General features: G+C 34.8%; 1 protein-coding gene across 4 annotated transcripts in view; it reads right to left on the reverse strand.

Annotated features, from left to right (window-relative positions):
- The window catches only part of MSRA (methionine sulfoxide reductase A), a 526,139-nt gene that overhangs the window by 330,327 nt on the left and 175,606 nt on the right, over window positions 1–20,206 (reverse strand). The window lies entirely within an intron of this gene.

Raw genomic sequence — 20,206 nt, forward strand, 5'->3', positions numbered from 1 at the left:
TCCCTTCCCAACTCTAACAGACTAAACATCCTCATTTCCCTCAACCAATCTACATCTAGCATAACCTCTTTGGACTACTATCCTCCTAATCCATCAATGTCTTTCCTAAAACATACTATCCAGGACTGAATACCCTCTACTTCCCTCATCCCGAAGCCCCCTTTCCTCTACTATTACCCACAACCAAGTAAGTTTTTTTTTTCCTTTCTCAATGGAAAGCCAGTTAAGAAAGAAACCCTTTGGCCAGTCAAAAAGCACATTTTAGTAAAGGCACAGTAACAGAGAGAGAATGCCCCCTCCTACTGCATAAAGAGAAAATCATTGGCTAATATTAGTGAAAAGACAATGCAGCTGGATGATTTTACAGGCATATCATATACTATAGAAGAAGCTATAGAATAACTAATATATAAATTCTGGCAAAAAGTAAATAGTATATTAAGGAAAGAACATTTTATGATCTTAATTAGGAGTCTTAACTCTTAAGAATCCATACCAATGAATACTAGTGCAAATAACACAGAAACTACTTATCTATGTCTTTGAGTTGTATTTAAGGGAAGAGCCTCAGCTGCACATGGATCATGGGACTCATTAGATACTAAGTTTTAACTAAGGCTAAAATTAAACTCATCTAAAATTTGAGGGTAAAAATCGGAAGTAACCTTAAGAGGACTAATCGAGAGTAAACTTTAGCCTAAATCTGAATGTTTCTTGGTAATATCACTTGCAGGTGATCACCTAATCATGACTTGAATATTTCCAGTGAATAGGAATCCATTTCCTCAGAAAGTAGCTCAGTTTAGTTGGGTCTGAATCTCCGTCACCCCGTTTGGAATTTTTTTTGGCAAAAATACAGGAATGGTTTGCCATTTCCTTCTCTAGCCCATTTTACAGATGCAGTAAACAATGTGAAATGACTTGTTCAGGATCATACAGCTAGTAAGTATTTGAAGCCAGATTTGAATTCAGAAAGAAGAGTCTGACTCCAAATCTGATGCTCTATCTAATATGGCACTTAGTTTGCCCCAAAATTCCATTTTTAGATGGGTCAAATCATTGGAAATTTCTTCTTTACACTGTGCTGAAATAATATTTCTTTGGAACTTCTATTCTTTGTTATTCCTCTGACCTTTAAAGCTATACAAAATTAGTTAAATTTCTTTTCCACATAACCAACTTTCAAAAATTTAGAGTTATCCTATTTAACTTTTCATCTCTTTTTCAGGAAAAACATGCTCTATTTCCTTTAACTATTTCTCAAATGACATGGTTTCATGTTCCTCCCTCATTATTCTTCTTAGAACACATTCCAATTTATCAATCAATATTCCTACTAAAGTATCATGCCCTAGAACTAAATAAAATACCACCAATGGATTTGACCTATTCAGAGTGTAGTAGGATATAGTACTTCCTTGCTTTTAGACTCTGATAATTATTTGCCATGGGAACATGGGGAAATCACTTGACCTTTCTGATCTTCAACTTACCTCTAAAATACAAACAGTAATATCTGTAGTAATCACTTCTTAGGATTGTTTTAAGGAGCACGTAAGATAACATACACAGCACTGTGCAAATGCTAAAGATATAAAAATATATCAATTGTGCCATATACTCAAGTGGTTAATATTCATGGGAACTTTTTAATAGGACAACTAGTAGTTGTTTATTCCTTTTGCTAATGTTGTCACATTAAAGAAAAAAATGTATTTTGTGGTTAAAGAAGAGATAAAATACTGAGAATAAAGCTAAGATGTAATTTGAATAGAAACTTGAAATAGTTGATACTCATCCCACTGGTAGAAAACCAATAGAAATAGATGACACTACTAAGAAAAATAAAGTTACAGAACTACTAACAAAATTTGACCCTAGCACAAACATAAAACAAAAAGTTGAACACTTTTGTTCTTTGCCCAAATTAAAGAAAAAAAATTCCTATTATTCACTTATCTCTATGCTAGTATTTTAAACATTTTTTAAGAAAAATTATTTTTTTAAACCACAGCATAGACATATTTCTATTAAATCTGTGCTTTGGGGAGAAAGGGGAAAGAGGAATGAGATTTCAAAGAAATTTCCAGAAAAAATTGGCCTCTGAATTAAAAAGCTTTTCTAAAAAAAAAAAAAAAAAAAAAGCTTTTCTACTACCTAAAGTATCCTGAAGAAGGAAAAATACCTTTGATTCCAATTAGAATTTTAGGCAATGACATATTAAATTCTTTTCCCAAACCAGGTCCTGGTTGAAATGTTGTTCTTGTTATTGTTTGTCTTTTTTTTTCTTCAAAGAGGTACATATTTGATTAAGTTCAATTCTATTGTTTAATTCTAATTCTGCAAGATAGTTATACTTCAATTCAGGGGTGGACAAGTTGTATAACTGGTCACAATGAAAGGCAATGTAGTAGTTGGTGACACTCTTAACAACACTCATCTTATATAGCGTATTTTCTCTCTCCTTCCAGTCTTATCTCCCTCACTCTTGTCTTCATTACCCACTCTGCTATCTTTTCTTTTTCCTTTTCTTCTATGACTCAAATTGGCCAGTTTCCCAAGGACAATCTCACCTTTCCTTTAACCAAGTGACCAAATGGTAACTCTAGTGGCAACAAATTTATACACACACACACACACACACACACACACACCACACACACACACAACTATATTAGCGACATAAAAACTATATGATGTATATATATATATATATGTTATACATTTCCACAAGTTAATAGTTTTTTAAATATATAATGTGTGTGCATTATGAAGTATGTACATATGTATACATGTACATATTTTAATTTAAAATATTCTATATCCTCACCCCTACTCATCATATAAAAATTTGACTTATTTGTCCCCCACTCTTGGGTAAAATCTTTGGGGAAACCCTACATTCACAGCTGGCAGCATCTTCCAGCTGCTGAATGAGAACTAAATGAGATTCCTGGGACTGAGTCATTTATAATGAATTTTAATGACTGTAGTGCCCTAGTGGTGATGCATACTGATTGAACTGCCCCTTACAGCCAGCTGTCCTGGAATCATCAATTGTCCACCGGGGGATTCACATTCAAGGGTGCAGGCAATCTCTAGGGACAGAGAAAAGACTGGATCTTTAAGAAAATTCTTTATAAGGAAAGGACTTAACAATAAATACTGCTAAACAGCATGATAAGTAAGAGAAAGGAGAGTTAAGAATTATGTAAAGAATTATACAATTGTGGACATATACTTCAGTCTGTTTTAATGAGTATCATATAAATTTTCTATCTTGTCACTCACTCTAGACAATTTCTGTTCGATAAATATTTATTAAGTACCTAACTGCACTAGATACTTGGGGTTTGGGGAAAGAGAATTAGCAATCCATTTTCTAGTTTCAATTAATTTCAATTTAGGGGAAGAGTAACAAAGCTAGTATACAAACAGCTACAGTACAAGGTTTATAAGCCACAAATGAGGTAAAAAGCATTATAGGAATTGAAGGAATTAGATTGAGCAATGAAGAAACAAAATCATCACTCTCTGCAGATGATATGATGGTATACTTAAAGAATCCTAGAGATTCAACCAAAAAAACTCGTTTAAATAAGTAATAACAACTTAGCAAAATTGCAAGAATTAAAATAAACCTTCATGAATCATTAGCATCCTTATATATTACCAACAAAGTCCATCAAGAAAAGATAAAAAGAAAAATTCCATTTAAATTAACTGGAGTAATTGGGAGTCTGCCTGCTAAGACAAACTCAAGAATTATATGAATACAATTACAAAAACACTTTTCACACAATTAAAGTCAATTCTAAATAACTGGAGAAATATTATTTTCTCATGGGTCGAGTCAATATAATAAAAATGAAAATTTTATGTAAGTTATTTTTAGTTCCATACCAATCAAATTACTAAAAACTATTTTATAGAGTTAATAAATAATAACAAAATTCATCAGAAAGGAAAAAAGGTAAAAATATTAAGAGAATCAATGAAAAAAATTGTGAAGGTGGCCTAGACATAAATAATCTCAAAATGAATTACAAAATAGTTATCATCAAAACAATTTGGTACTGGTTAAGAAATAGAGTGGTAGATCAACAGAATAAACTAGGTCCACAATACACAGTAGTATATGAACACATTAATCTAGCATTTAATAAACCCAAAGATCTAAGCTTTGGGGACAAGAACTCACTATTTCACAAAAACTACTGCAAAAGCTGGAAAACAATTTACCAGAAATTGTGGTGAAATACTATTCTGCTATAAAAAACAATGATCAGGATGTTTTCAGAAAAATCTGGAAAGAATTATGTGGATTGATGCAGACTGAAGTAAGCAGAACCAGGAGAGCACAGTAACAGCAAAACTGTACAATGATCAAATGTGAATGACTGAGCTATTTTGAGCAATACAATGATCCAAAACAATTCTAAAGAACTTATGATGAAAAATATTATTTACCTCCAGATAAGGAACTGAGGGTCTAAATGCAGATTAAAGCTTTTTTTTTTTTTCTTTTTACTTTCTTTACTTTTTTATTTGTTTCTTTTTTCTAGTCTATGTTTTCTTTTGCAACCTGGCTAATATGGAAATATATTATATGGAATATAAATATATATATATATAATATGTATTTTATTATATTATATATTATATATGTGACATGTAATATATAATGAAATACATATGGAAATATAACTTCACATGCATAATCTATGTCAAATTGCTTGCTTTCTGAAGGAGTAAGGAGAGGCTGAAGGGAAGAAGAGTACTTGGAACTCAAAAAAATTTTAAATGAATATTAATTTCTTTTACATGTAATTGAGAAAAATATAAGACACAAAGAATTACAGTTCAAGATGAGAGAAATCATCACTTCCTCATGAAGTATCCATAATAATGTAAGAAAAAGAATATTGGCTCTGTAGTAAGAAAATTTAGGTATAAATTCCAGTTCTACTTCATACTAACTTCATCACTTCGGGCAACTTAACCAAAACTTCTGAGTCATATTTTCTGCATCCGTAAAATGGGAGCTCTGCTTCTTAGAATTGTTGTGAGGACAAAAAGAGAACATTGGGGAATTTAGATTAGATGTTTTCTAAAATCCCTTCTACTACTAGGATTCTAAGTAACTAGTTTACAAAGTGCTTTGTCAACATATATATTATATATTGCTATGAAAATGGGTTATAATTACTAGGTAGCCATAGCTTATTTCTCCAGTGTTACATGGTATTCAGTGGTTACAAAGTATATGTATATACACATGTATATATTTCCTTGGGAGGGGTCTCCTGACAGTTTCATGAGGAAGTGTGTTGTCCCTTATAAATAAATGTCCCTTATAAATAATTTTCATATCTTTTACAAATATGGAATCTGAGGAGTTTAGAGAAATTGTGTGACTTTTCCACAATCATATGATTGGTCAGTAATTAAAGCAGGTATGTAGAGGTCAGGTCTTCTAATATCAGACTTAGTGTTCTTTCCAATACTTTTATGCAGCATTTTATATTTTCCAAAGCACTTGCATATGCATATCTAATTCATTAAATCAGTTTTGGTTTTTGCTTAATATTTATTACATGTATTTTCCCAAGTATATTTATAAATAAGAAATCTGTCTCCTAGTTTCTAAGATATTTTCTGAAAGAATTGGCAAGCAAACTATAAAAAAAAATAAGAAATAAAAAATGTATCTTTAGAATTGAGGGTAATGAAACCAAGCAAATTCCATTCTAGGAAAAGAAAGGCCAAGAAGCAGATTTGTATAGAAATGGAAGGGGGCTGATTCATATCTTCCAGGGACAAGGACTCAGCAGCATCTCTTCCATTTTTTTAATCTTGAAAAGATATTCCAGCTCTACCACCTCCCTTGCTGGCCATCACATCCACCAGAAAATACAAAATGAAACCAAATGGTAAAATCATTCTTGTCTCAGAATCAAAATCACTCCTGAATTATAATCCCTGGATCCTATTATACTAAAAAGTCAGTACTAGGTCAGCCAGCACAAATCCCAAAAAGCAAAAAGATGTGTGCATGATGACTAGGGTAACAAGGGGATCCAAGAGTAAAAACAAGACAAGAGTTAAAAGTAAGAGCAACAGAGAAGGGAGACAAAGACAATTTGGAGATCCAAGTTGAGACAAAGGAAAAGGTATTGAATTTCTCTTTGTATTGCCTAGGGCAAGGTCTCTGGGTATTTTTTTCTCTGATATATAAAAAATAAGAAAGAGGGATGCATTACTATATAATCTCTAAGGTCTCTTCCAGAAATAAATCTCTGGTCCTTGATTTATTCTCTTTTCTCTCTAGAATCCAGAATAATCTCAAAGAGCAAAAGATAACATGGTTATCTGAACACAGTAGGTTCTTTAACAATATTGGTTAAATTGAAATTTAATTAGCTAAAGAAGGACAATGAAAAGCTATAGATTTATCCAAAGGAAAGCATCTAGAATAGGGGTTGGACAGGCAGCATGGTATAAATGGAAAGGCCATAGGATTTGGAATCAGAAAATGTGGCTTCAAATCCGTGTGTGTGTGTGTGTGTGTGTGTGTGTGTGTGTGTATGTGTTCAAAACTGGATTTAGATACTTATTTGCTGTGTGACCTTTGGCAAATTAATCTAGCCTTAGTTTCCTTATTGGAAAAATGAGCTGGAGAAGAAAATGGCAAACCATTCTATTATCTTTGCCATGAAAACTCCAAAAGAGGTCACAGAGAGTCAGACACTACTGAAATGACTAAAGCAAAGAAAAATAAAAAGTCATTATTATTGTCATCATGATTATTGTAGTTAAGAGAACTAAACTAATCTACTTAAGGATACAATCATATTATTGCAAACTCATTCTCCTCCCTAGTTAGAAGTAAAGAGTCTAGGGAAATTGAAACACTCTAAAACTATGGATCATTGACCATGGGATTCTAATGATAAGATAAACCTAAAGATCATCTGGTCCAAATGCTTCATTGTATAAATAAGAAAACCAAGGCCCATAAAGGTTAAGAAACTTGCTCAAGATCTCAAAACATTAAGTTGCAGAGATGGGCTTTAAACCCAAGTCTTCTGATCCACATCCAATGCAGTTTCTACCACAATGCATGTGCCAACAAAGTTGCTTTGGTTCAAATCTACAAAGTCCTTGAGAAACAATTCTATTCTCTCCCTCTCTGTTATTTCACATTTGAAGGCATATATTTTGGGAGGGAAAAGAAATAAAGAAAACCATTCTCCCATATAATCTATCCCCTACTACCTTTTTTCTGCATTAAACTCCAACTACCCATCACTGTCCTATTTAGGGAAAACCTGGCCAACAAGAACCACAACTGATAATTCAGCAAGATAGACAAGTTTGGCAAAGTTCTTGCAGATGCATAGTGCTATGCAAGTGCAATGAGTTAGCTAAGGAGGAAGAGTTAGGAATTACCTCAAGGACCTAGACAAGAAGGATTCAGATTCTAAAGGAAGCAGATCAAAACCAGAAACTAATAATAGTGATCAGGGAAAAACAAAAGCAGCTCTGATCTGGAAATGGATGCTCTTTGATGCCTGCCTCCTAAAATATTCTGTGTTATATGTGAGATGGTCAGAAATTATAAAAGTGTAATTGTAACTAGAGTTGCACAGATAGGGCTACTTCTTGGTTTGGCTGATAGAGGTGTTACGCTCTGCTACAAGCAGCAGGCAACTCAAGGTATCAAGGTTAACAGCTGTAATTGGAGATGCCATAACCATAGTCCAGAGGAGAAGTCCAGTTCCTAGGACTGAAGATAATGAATTCAAATGAAGATCAGGGGTCAGTACTAGAACAATTCGTCACAAAGAAATGTATAAGCACAAAAAGTCAAGAGCAATTCAGCAGGACAAGAGGGCAGGTGACATAATAGCTACTACTGGTATTATAGTAGATGGATATATTAATAGATGTAACCTACATAAACAAAAGATATTTGGAGCCCTCATTAACTTTTTAAGAATATGAAAGAGTTCTGAAAACAAAAGTTTGAAGATCACTAATCTAGTCCAACCTTCACACTATACAAATGAGAAAATTGAGGTCCAGACATAGGAAGTAATCCATCTACATTCACAAAGTGAATTTGCCTGAGTCCACGGCTATTATGATTTGTTAAGTGTTCATGTCCAGATATATTTAGATCTTACAAAAGATCTTTTGCTCAGGATCTGATCTTGTAGAATATATTCAATTTTTTTAAGTAATAAAATATAACTTAGATATCTCAATCCTTCTACTACACAAAGAATTTCAATCATTTATATGGAATTAACAGAAATTATTGATCCAATCACTCTTAGATGGAAGTCTGATCTGAAGGAAACCACTCCTTTGGGCTGACCCACTGATTAATTATAGCAATCATAGAGAGTAGAATACTCAGAAAGGTGGAAAAAAATAAAAAAGAATTTCACTACATGTAATATATTTGATGTGACACTGATATCCACAAATGAGCAATCTGATGGATGTTCCAGAATACTTGTTCCCATTACAAAAAAACAAGAACAAAAAACGAAAAATAGGGGGGGGGAGGGAGAACCCAAACAAAACAACAACAAAAATTCCTTCCCTCAGTAAAAGAAAACTCTCATTAAATTTGCAATGCTTTCCCTTAAAATGCTACTAGGAGAACAGACTTATTAGAGTCCATTCATTTCCTCTCAGTTGTCAGATATCTGTCCCAGTTCCTAGTTCTGGGAAACAGTGGCTAACAATACCCCTAAGATCCAAAGCCTTGCAAAAAGTTTTTCTTTCTTATTTGTCTCTCTCTGTGATCAGTGGAGGAACTGTGACGTGGCCCCACTCACTAACATATTCAAATATGTATTTTAAGTGGAAGAATAAAAACTGAATTGTCAGAATAGTCATTATAGTCACCCAAATTGGTGCAGCAGCTGAATGACTAATAAGGCTGAGCTGGCAAGGAGATGTCAGTTAATGAGGTGTAGTTTCACTTTTCAGAGACATGACGTACTTCTCATGCTTATAGCTAACATCTGAGGATATGGTACCTACTTTCTGAGATATCAATCAGATCAGCAATATTATTGCAATGGGTTTTTTAAATCGTTGTTGTGTTTTTAGAATATGCTTTACTGTCAAACTGCAGTCCTTTAATTTTTACAATGAAAAAACTAAACACAGTGAAATTTATTATAGAACATGTACAGAAAAGTGAAGTAATGTTAATCCTTACATTTGTGGTTTTCAGGTATAGCTCAAGGATGATAAAGAATATACTGAGGAGGTCATCTATTCTGACCATCTAATTTTATATATGTGGAATATAGGATTATTATCAATATTCTTTACCAAAAACTTTCTTGGAAGAATCAGAAAGTCTGTCAGTCACTAAAATAAAAGTGTTGGATTAGGAGTTAATCACAGCTTTAAAATAGCTGACTGAAGGAAAAAGACACTGAACTAGGAGGAAGGGAATCTATATTCTCTTTTATATATAGTTTTTATTTACTACATATATGCATGGGTAATTTTACAGCATTGACAATTGCCAAACCTTTTGTTCTAATTTTTCCCCTCCTTCCCCCCCACCTCCCGCCCCCAATGGCTGGTTGACCGATACATGTTAAATATGTTAAAAGTATAAATTAAATACAATATATGTATACAAGGGCATCTATATTTTAACTCCACCTCTGATGCTCATGAGTTGTGCAATCATGGGTAAGTCACCAAAGGAAATCAGAGAACAGAAAGATTATATGAAAAATATGGAGGTTGGACTACAGTTCCTTCCAATGCTTAAAAAACTCTAAATGCATTTTCCTTATTGACTCATCCTTATAGAACATACACACATCTTGGCAGTGACATTTTCTCTTGCCTATTATTTGTATTAAAAACAGAGGTTTCTTACCAAAATTTGTTTTAACTTCAGAGTGACTTATCAAACCACTATTATTTATTTAACCAATCAACAACCCTATAATTAAGCACCTATTGTATATATGGAAGACTTTGCTCCAGTACAAAATAAATAAACCCAAATTCTGAAGGACTAAATAATCTAGCAGGGAGAATATCACATGTACATGTCTTTATATGTTTGTATATATATGTGTGTCTATACACACATACACATACAAAATGAAATTCAATATAGTACCACATAGAGAGATACAAAGTAGCATAGTATAAAAGACCAGGGGGGAAATATTATTTCTGACTAGGAGAATTTTACACAGAAAGTAAATACTAAACTTTGAAGGATAAGAAGAACTTCACACATTAGAAATGGGGAAATGGGCATTCTAGGCATGAACAAAGGTAGGGAGTTGGGAAAGAACTGAATATATATGAGGGATGATGAGAAGTCCAGTTGGAATACTATCAATATATGAAAACTAAATAAACTTTGGCTGGAAAAAAAAAGAAAAATGTCAGGTAATGAAAGACCTTGAATTCTAAGCTAGTTTTATCTGTGTAGTGAGCATGACTAAGGTGAAAAGTCCCCAAGACTTCACCAATGATAATTAGGCTGAGATAGCATTTCTAGATTGGGACAAATACCCTGAACTAGATTTTCAAGAAGGCTATATATCTAGGTGCAGAACAGTGATGTCATCATATTAGGATTCTGATTAGTAGAAAGTGTTCTAAAAAATACCAGACTTAAAAAAAAAGTAGGGTTGGAGGAGCAAGATGAGATAGAGAAGAGAAGATAGAAGGTTGGAAGGGAACATACAGAATAGCATTTCCATTCTATATTTGAATCTACAAATCTTAGCGTTTTGAGAGACTACAAGGCTGAGGCAAGTGGTATAACCTAAGGTTTTGGCCATTTTTCATCATGACCCAAGTATACAGATATCTTGTACATAAGACAGAAGGCAGTGGACCTTAGATTTTTACCATATAAATGGTGATTTCCAAAGCCATTCCTTCCCTTTCCCAGAATTCTGGAGCAATAAGTGAAATTAAGGTGGAGTTTAAATTATAATCCCCTGGAATCTCTAAAGTTACTATGTCTTTATGTATGAGGACAGAGGATGATTCTGTAACTTTGATTATTTGGTTATTTATATTATTTGTATGCTTCAAATGCTTATTATTAAATTTATGACTTCTATGGTCTATAAAAAATATATTACATTAGTAGAGGCTCATCTATGATTAGCAGGATTTCCCAAAAGAACTCACACTGAAATCTGTCAACAGTTATAAATAGAGGAGGAGGGAGAGAGGAGGGAAAGTGAGACATTTTTCCCCCTTTAAAAGATGCACATCCATGTGCCTTCTCTGTGTCCTTTCTAGAATGAACTTTTCTGATTTTATTTTCAAAAAATCACTTAATCCTTTTCAGTGAGCTACTCTAGTTTTTAAATAGACACCTATGAAGTTTCTTCCACATGTAGGCATCCCTGCACAGAATTTTAAAATATGAATATTGCATTTTAACATATAAGATAGAGAGAAAGATTCAAGAGCATTTCAAATGGCTTTAAAATGTCTGCATTAAACACAGATTTCCATTATTACTGAGCTAATAAGTCCAATTCTCATCTGAGCTATCAGCAACTCAATAAGTAATTACCATTCAACTTGGGCTGTTCCAGTCCATTAGACCAATACTGATGACTCAGGAAAGGCAATATAGAAGAAAAGTGAAATGCTGACAAAATATAGAAGGGAACATAGGAAATGCTGTCGCCTGATTTCTCTGGTACTTGAACTGAAAGGAATGTGAAAAACAAAACACACCCTTCAGAGAGCTTTCTCTTCTAGCCTCAAAATTATACACCCCCAAAAAATTTCAAATTAAAATTATTTTAATTTTGTATAAGCAGAAGGAAAAATGCTATTCTCAATTTGCTAGTGGTTTTTGCAATTCTTCAGTAATGATGCTCTTTTGCAAAAAGAGGCTTATAATCTATCCAAAACCAAAACGTGACTCAACTACCAAGTTGTGATACAACTGAGTTGGATTAAATGACCTTTAGGATTCCTTTTGCTCTAACATTCTATAAAAGGACTCAATTAAATCAATGGATTAGTGAACTCTGGTTTTAAAATGGCATCCACACAGTGTTAAGTGAAGTAGGGCATGACTGAAAAAAAAAAAAAAAAAAAAAAAAAAAGAAGGTAACTGTCTCAAATGGAGATAATCCCAATTCAAACTGCCATTCACTGACACCTTGTGCTGTCTTCTTTGTAGCATCACTTCTGTAGATTGACCCTATCATCTTTCTTTTATCCTTGTCCCACTCCTAAGCACTATTATTACCTCTATATTTCTGGAATGGTCAAAAAAATATGAGCTTAACTAGAATAAATAGTTGCAATTGATGGAAGAGAGTAGAAAATAAGATTGCATAGGTAGGACATGATAAGATTATAGAAGTTTGAGGTTGGGGGAAGCAAAAAAGTTTTGATTGATAATAGTGGTAAATATGGAACCAATGAAATGATTTCAAGGATTGATGTACAAAGATATTGTAGTGATGTGCAAGAGAGACCAGGTAAAGGAAACACTGAAGTAAGAGAGGCTTGCTTCAAGATTATTGTAGTGATGAGGATCAGCACCAGTGCAGTGATGGTATTATTTAAGGGACAATTATGAGAGATTTTTCAATAAGAAAACCAAAAGGATTTGGTTACATATTGCATGAGCATAAAAAATAAAGGAGAGTTTAAATATATATGCATCTGTGTGTGTGTGTGTATTTCACTGTGGAAAAACTGTGGGATTGATTTGATATAATAGAAAGAATATTAGATTTAGAGTCAGAAGAACATTATTCAAATTCTGACTTTTCTACGTACTTATCATATGAGGCTAGATAAGCTTTGTATATAAAGTTCCTTCCAGTTCTAAATCTTATGAACTATTTTTATAACAGCAACATCATTAATTTCAACAATGAAGATGTTGGGAGGAATGGAGAGAAGGTATTTCACGAAGGTTAAGACTAGAGAAAGGGAAATGATGGGTCTGGACATGATAAATTTGTGGTTACATTGGCAAATCCAATGAAAATGTGCAGCAAGACTGAACTGGACAAAAACTATAGCAATAAATTTGTATTTCATCAGGATGCAAATGCTAGTTGAAATTGTGAAGAAAAGATAAGCTCTGAAGAAGAGTAAAGCGCTAAGGAATGAGAGCAAGGTAGAAGAGAAGGAAGAAAACCCAGTGAATAATTAGTCAATCAACAAATATTTATTAAAGTTACAGGGGTTCTCAAACTACGGCCTGCGGGCCAGATGCGGCCGCTGAGGACATTTATGTGGCCCACCAGGTTATGGCAAATGGGCTGAGGAGCGGAGACAGAGTGTGAGTTTTTGTTTTTACTTAGTCCAGCCCTCCAACAGTCTGAGGGACAGTGAACTGGCCCCCTATTTAGAAAGTTTGAGGACCACTGCAAGCACTGTGAAAGATACTAAGGATACAAGGACAAAAACACAAAACAGTACAGATATAAACAGATTCAAAAAACATCCCAAGCAAATGAAAGATGATTTGTGGGGGAGGAGGCATGAATGTTGAGAAGGATCAGGAAAGGCCTCATGTAAGAGGTAATTCTTTAGCTGAGCTTTAAAAAAAAAGGCTGGGGATCGTGAGAGGCAGAAGTGGGAAAGCGCATTGAGGTATTGGCATGTGAAGAGAATACAAAGGCATGGAGATAAGAAATAGAATGCTCTGTATGAGAGCAGCAAGTAAGCCCAATTGGTTGGACTGCAAGACAAGTGAGGGAAAATAATGTGTACAAATGTATGAATTGGAACCAATTTTGAAGGGCGTTAAAAGTAAAACTAAATAAGCTACAGGAAAAGAGGCATACAAATAACCCCACTAGTGTACTTGTGAATTGGTCCAGCCATTCTACAAGGCAATGTGGAATTTTGTTTTTAGAAAGTGACTAAAAGGATGCTACCCTTTATCCAAATATATCATTTTTGGGCATATGTGCCAAGGAGGACAATGACAGAAAGAAACTTTGCATATACATAAAATATTAATAATAACTTGTTTCTGATAGCAAATAATTGGAAACAAAGAAAGTGTAAATCAACTGGAACACATCCTGAGCATATAGAAACAGATATATTCAATTAAATTCAACAAATATTCACCAAGTATCTATTATATGTTGTTGGAGGCACTTGTGCAACACAAGGTCTCATATTTGTAAATCTTAAAAGATTAAATGACCTCTAAGACTCCTTCCAGCTTCAAATCTATGATGTTTTATTTATGCAAAGAGTTGTTAGTACTAAACCACTCATTGTTGAAGGTAGAAAGTGAAAGGAAAGAGGCAGAGAGGTGGCGCAGTGAGTAGAGTCCCAGCCCTGAAGTCAGGAGGACCTGAGTTCAAATCTCACCTCAGACACATAACATTTCCTAATTGTGTGACCCTGGGCAAGTCACTTAACCCCAACTACCTCAGAAAAGGAAAAAAAAAGTGAAAGAAAGAAAAACAACTGTAGTAGTGCTGCAAGCTCATTTTCATAGCCCACATACTCTGACCCATGACCCTATGCCATGTATTAATAACTGCTCTCTCCCCTTCAGGAGCCAGATCACAGGAACTAAGATTGGTGCCTCCTTCAACAGGAATCATATAAAGGCCATGGGTCTGAAGCAGACCAGTGCCTCAGGTGATAAGGTTCTTTCTGGGACTTGCCTGCTGCTCTTGCCTCCCCCTTGCTCAGTGCTGCCCATTCAGCTCCTGCACTGGTGATCGATGCTGGCTACTCATCTTACTCTGCTGTTTAGTATTCTTGTGCTCTTCCTCCTTCACTGTTTATCTGGGCTTCGGACCACTTCCCTTGTTCCACCCTCTAACCACTGTATCTTCTTGATCTGGTCTGTTGTCTTAGTTTCTGACTCTCAATCTGCCCTAACTTTGTTTTGCTGGTCCAGTTCTGCCCTGCTATCTCATACAGACCTGAAGTATTAAACTATACCCCAAGGAAGGTTCACCCGGTTCCAGATCTCTGGCTCCTCCTTAACCTTTAGCTTATGTAGATACATATCTATCATCTTATCCTTTATTACCATAGACATTTGCTACTCTGGACAAATCACTTCACCCTGGTTGCCTCAGTTTCCTCATCTGTAAAATGAGCTGGAGACAAAATGGCCAACCCCTCCAGTGTCTCTGCCAAGAAAATCTCAAATGGGGAAATGACTGAACAACAATTCTTTATTCCCAGCCTTGCACAAGCACTTCCAGGGGTGGCTCTCTAGCCTCTGATATGAAATGGCTTCCCTTAGTAGTCATTGGCAAATTGGCCACTGCAGGATCCATTTCCAAAATGGATGAGACCCCAGAAGGAAGGAGCTTGAGAAATTGGAGATATAAGACTAGAGGATGCTTGAAGGATGAGAGTGAGTATCACTCACAACTTCAGTTCATTTGCAGGACCCTTTTATTTCAAGGTTCTTAAGATAATGGGTACTTTGGCCTCAAAATCAGTATTTCAAGTAGCTACTGCCATAAGATCTTCAGGAGCAAATCTTTTTATTTGTAGAAGAGGTCTCCTGGGAACAAGGTCAACACTCAAGTACCCAATGTCTTAAGACCCTCACATTCAAATCATTTTTACCCTGCTAGGGTTGTATGTCCTCATTTGTAAACTGGAAAAAAAATAATATTTATATTATTTTTCTTACAGGGTTGTTGTGAGGAAAGCACTTTGCAAGCCACAAAGTGTGATATAACCATGAACTACTTCTCTTTTTTTTCCTTCCATTTCAATTTTTATTTTTTATTGGCTCTCCACTTTATCTCAGATTTGGAATCTCTAATTTAAAATAGCAAATGAATCCTTAGCCATAAGTTATGTCATTAGCCTAAAGACATGTTGAATTATAGGATTATAGATCGAGACCTGGAGGGACTCAGACATCATTTAATCTAAGCTCCTCATTTTACAGATGAGAAAACTGAAATCCAAGAGGTCAAATGATTTCCCCAAAGTAAAATATGACAAATTTTGGAGATGGAATTTGAATTGGGGTTCCCTAACTCCACAGCCAGTGTTCTATGATGATAATAGGTTGCTTCTAGTTACAATAAGAGCTAGTTTGAGGCTATTCTAGGACTTTTAACTTTGAAAAATTGAGGGTTCTCTTTCATTGTTTCAATTAAAGCACTAATTAAAATTCTTTATCACCTTAGGTATTACATGGAAACCTTTTATTAAAGATATAGACCCCTTTCCTGAGGGAGCCTGTAATAAGGATACCCTCCCTCTTCTCAATGTTATATGTATTATGGAATATGTTTCTTCATGCAGTAGACAAAAGCTATCTGATGTGTGATAAATGTAAATATACTTCCTTCCAAATGCTGATATTAGATGAGCCAAAAGTGTGAACAAAGAAAAAGAAGACTTGGAAAGAGCTAAAAAGGTGAAGAAAGAAGAATAAATGAAGAGGACAGCAGATTGAGTTAATCAAGGCAGAATCTGGAAGACAGCATATTGAAAAGTTGAATCTGGCCCAATGCCCAGGAAAAAAAGAGATGAGGAAAAAGATTCTGGGCATAAAGCCCAAGGAGGATAGAGAACCAGCTTGGCATATTGGGGAGCTGCCTAGAGAGCAGCTTTATCCTTGCTTTGAGAAGCAGTGCCAGAAAACAGCAAGAAGGGGCTTTGTTTCCTCAAAGATTGGGGGGCTGGTAGAAAAAGCCTGGCTAGATTAAGGCCAGAAAGAGAGTGGAATTAAGAAGAGAAGCCAGCATGGTGAAAAAGACAACTTGTCTTTCAGCAGGGCACTTCATCCAAGCCTCTCATTTTAAATATCTGGAAACTAAGGCCAAGGAGGTCAAATTCAATTCCCTCTAACGCAGTTCAATAAACATTTAAGAACCTATTCTGTGCCTGGCATTGGACATTAAAAAAACAATAATGAAATATTTCTTTCTCTGAAAGAGATTAAATTCTATTGGGAGAGATACCACATTTGGGTTACAGAGAAGTAAAACATAAAGCAATATGAAGAGCAATAATTTCAAGGTCACAAGACCTGATTAGCAGACCAGGATTCAGACACAGGTGGTCTGCTGACCTTTTCCTCTATGAGATATTTGTTAGTAGCCAAGTCATTTTAGTTTATCTTCCTATACCCCATGCTGAATAAATAGCAACACCCAGAAAGGGGAGATTTGAAAAACATGATGCTGAACTTCTAGCCACAGGACTTGAGTCCTCTACCAGATACCACTGTAATACCTTTGGACCCCAGTTTCCTCCTGTGAAAAATGAAAAGATTGGACTAGGTGACCATCAAGGTCTCTTCTAACTCTAGCTCTATGTCCCCATGATCTCCACCTGCCAGCCTGCAGGTGATGGCATTTTAAACTTCATTACAGCTTTCTCATCTTCCTCATCCCCTTCCCACCAGGCACCTTAGACTCTGCATACTGGGATCTAGAAGCTAATGAATGATCCTGCCTTATCTTGCTTGGAACCAGATTCCATAGCACTTAAATGTTAATTTCAAAAGCATATCATCACCACTCACTCTTTCATTCTCCCTTGGTTCCCATTTTTGTATTGTTCTCTCAAATTAAAATTTAAGCTTCTTGAGGGTGGGAACTGTCTCACTTGCTTGTATTTTTATCCCCAGTAATTAGCATAGTGCCTGGCTAAGAATTATACAATATCAAAAAGTATATTTCCCTTAGAGAGATGACAAGCCAAGGGAGCCAAAGCATTATCTTTAGAACTTAAAAAAAAAAAAAAAAGCTGTTATTACATGTTTTGATACAGTAAGTAAAAGTAGTATGTCTTTTGAAATAACCTGAAATAATACAACAAAGATACACCAGGATGCTCCAACCAACCAGCAATAGAGATTTCCACAGTAATATATACCATTTTGGAGAAAACGACAACTGAGATCTTTTACTTTTAAGACTGAAATTCTGAAAATCCTAAAACAAATTGACTATCTTTTTACTAAACCATTGGTCATGCCATTCAAAATAACGGTCGATAGTATAAAATATTTGGGAATATATCTACCAAAGGAGAGTCAGGAATTATATGAGCAAAATTACAAAACACTTGCCACAAAAATAAAGTCAGATTTAAATAATCGGAAAGACATTCAGTGTTCTTGGATAGGCCGAGTGAATATAATAAAGATGACAATACTCCCCAAACTAATCTATTTATTTATTGCTATACCAATCAGACTCCCAAGAAACTATTTTAATGACCTATAAAAAATAACAACAAAATTCATATGGAAGAATAAAAGGTCGAGAATTGCAAGGGAACTAATGAAAAAAAAGTCAGAGGAAGGTGGTCTAGCTGTACCTGATCTAAAGCTATATTATATAGCAGCAGTCACCAAAACCATTTGGTATTGGCTAAGAAATAGACTAGTTGATCAGTGGCATAGGTTAAGTTCACAGGGCAAGATAGTGAATAAAAATAGCAATCTAATCTTTAACAAACCCAAAGATCCCAAATTTTGGGATAAGAATTCATTATTTGACAAAAACTGCTGGGAAAACTGGAAATTAGTATGGCAGAAACTAGGCATGGACCCACATTTAACACCACATACTAAGATTAGATCAAAATGGGTCCAAGATTTAGGCATAAAGAACGAAATCATAAATAAATTGGAGGAACATGGGATGGTTTACCTCTCAGACTTGTGGAGGAGGAAGGAGTTTGTGTCCAAGGGAGAACTAGAGACCATTATTGATCACAAAATAGAACATTTTGATTACACCAAATTAAAAAGTTTTTGCACAAACAAAACTAATGCAAACAAGATTAGAAGGGAAGTAACAAATTGGGAAAACATTTTTACAGTTAAAGGTTCTGATAAAGGCCTCATCTCCAAAATATACAGAGAATTGACTTTAATTTATAAGAAATCAAACCATTCTCCAATTGATAAATGGTCAAAGGATATGAACAGACAATTTTCAGATGATGAAATTAAAATTATTTCTACTCATATGAAAGAGTGTTCCAAATCACTATTGATCAGAGAAATGCAAATTAAGACAACTCTGAGATACCACTACACACCTGTCAGATTGGCTAAGATGACAGGAACAAATAACGATGAATGTTGGAGGGGCTGTGGGAAAACTGGGACACTGATGCATGGTTGGTGGAGTTGTGAAAGAATCCAACCATTCTGGAGAGCAATCTGGAACTATGCCCAAAAAGTTATCAAAATGTGCATACCCTTTGACCCAGCAGTGCTACTACTGGGCTTATATCCCAAGGAAATACTAAAGAAGGGAAAGGGACCTGTATGTGCCAAAATGTTTGTGGCAGCCCTTTTCATAGTGGCTAGAAGCTGGAAGATAAATGGATGTCCATCAATTGGAAAATGGTTGGGTAAATTATGGTATATGAATGTTATGGAATATTATTGTTCTATAAGAAATGACCAACAGGAGAAATACAGAGAGGCTTGGAGAGACTTACATCAACTGATGCTAAGTGAAACGAGCAGAACCAGAAGATCATTATACATTTCAACAGTGATACTGTATGATGATGTATTCTGATAGAAGTGGATATCTTCAACATAGAGAAGATCTAATTCAATTCCAATTGATCAATGATGGACAGAATCAGCTACATCCAGAAAAGGAACACTGGGAAATGAGTGTAAACTGTTATTTTTACCTTCTGAATCCAATTCTTCCTATGCAACAAAAAATTCGGTTCTACACACATATATTGTATCTAGAATATACTATAATATATTTAACATGTATAAGACTGCCTGCCATCTGGGGGAGGGGGTTGGGGGAAGAAGGAAAAAAATCTGAATAGAAGTAAGTGCAAGGGATAATGTTGTAAAAAATTACCCATGCATATGTACTGTCAAAAAAAAGTTATAATTATACAATAAAATAAAAATTAAATAAAAAAAGGAAAAAAAAACATTGGTCATGTACATGTTAGTATAAATTAATTTAATGACTTTTTACTATAGAGAAATAGGAAGAGGTTTTGATGGAGGATTAAAGAAGAAAAGTCAGAAATGTAACAGTCTTATGAGGACCACAAAAATGAGGAAGAAGAAAGTTGGAAGAGTGACAAAGATATGATTCCCTTATGTTACATTTGTGCTTTGGATTTTCCCTTCTCCAAGTCCTCAAATGAAAAAGTCTAAGGTGAGAAACAGGAAAATCCACTGGATCAAAGGTGG

The sequence above is a fragment of the Sminthopsis crassicaudata genome, chromosome 2 (assembly GCF_048593235.1).
Source record: "Sminthopsis crassicaudata isolate SCR6 chromosome 2, ASM4859323v1, whole genome shotgun sequence".
NCBI classification, from domain to species: Eukaryota; Metazoa; Chordata; class Mammalia; order Dasyuromorphia; family Dasyuridae; genus Sminthopsis; species Sminthopsis crassicaudata.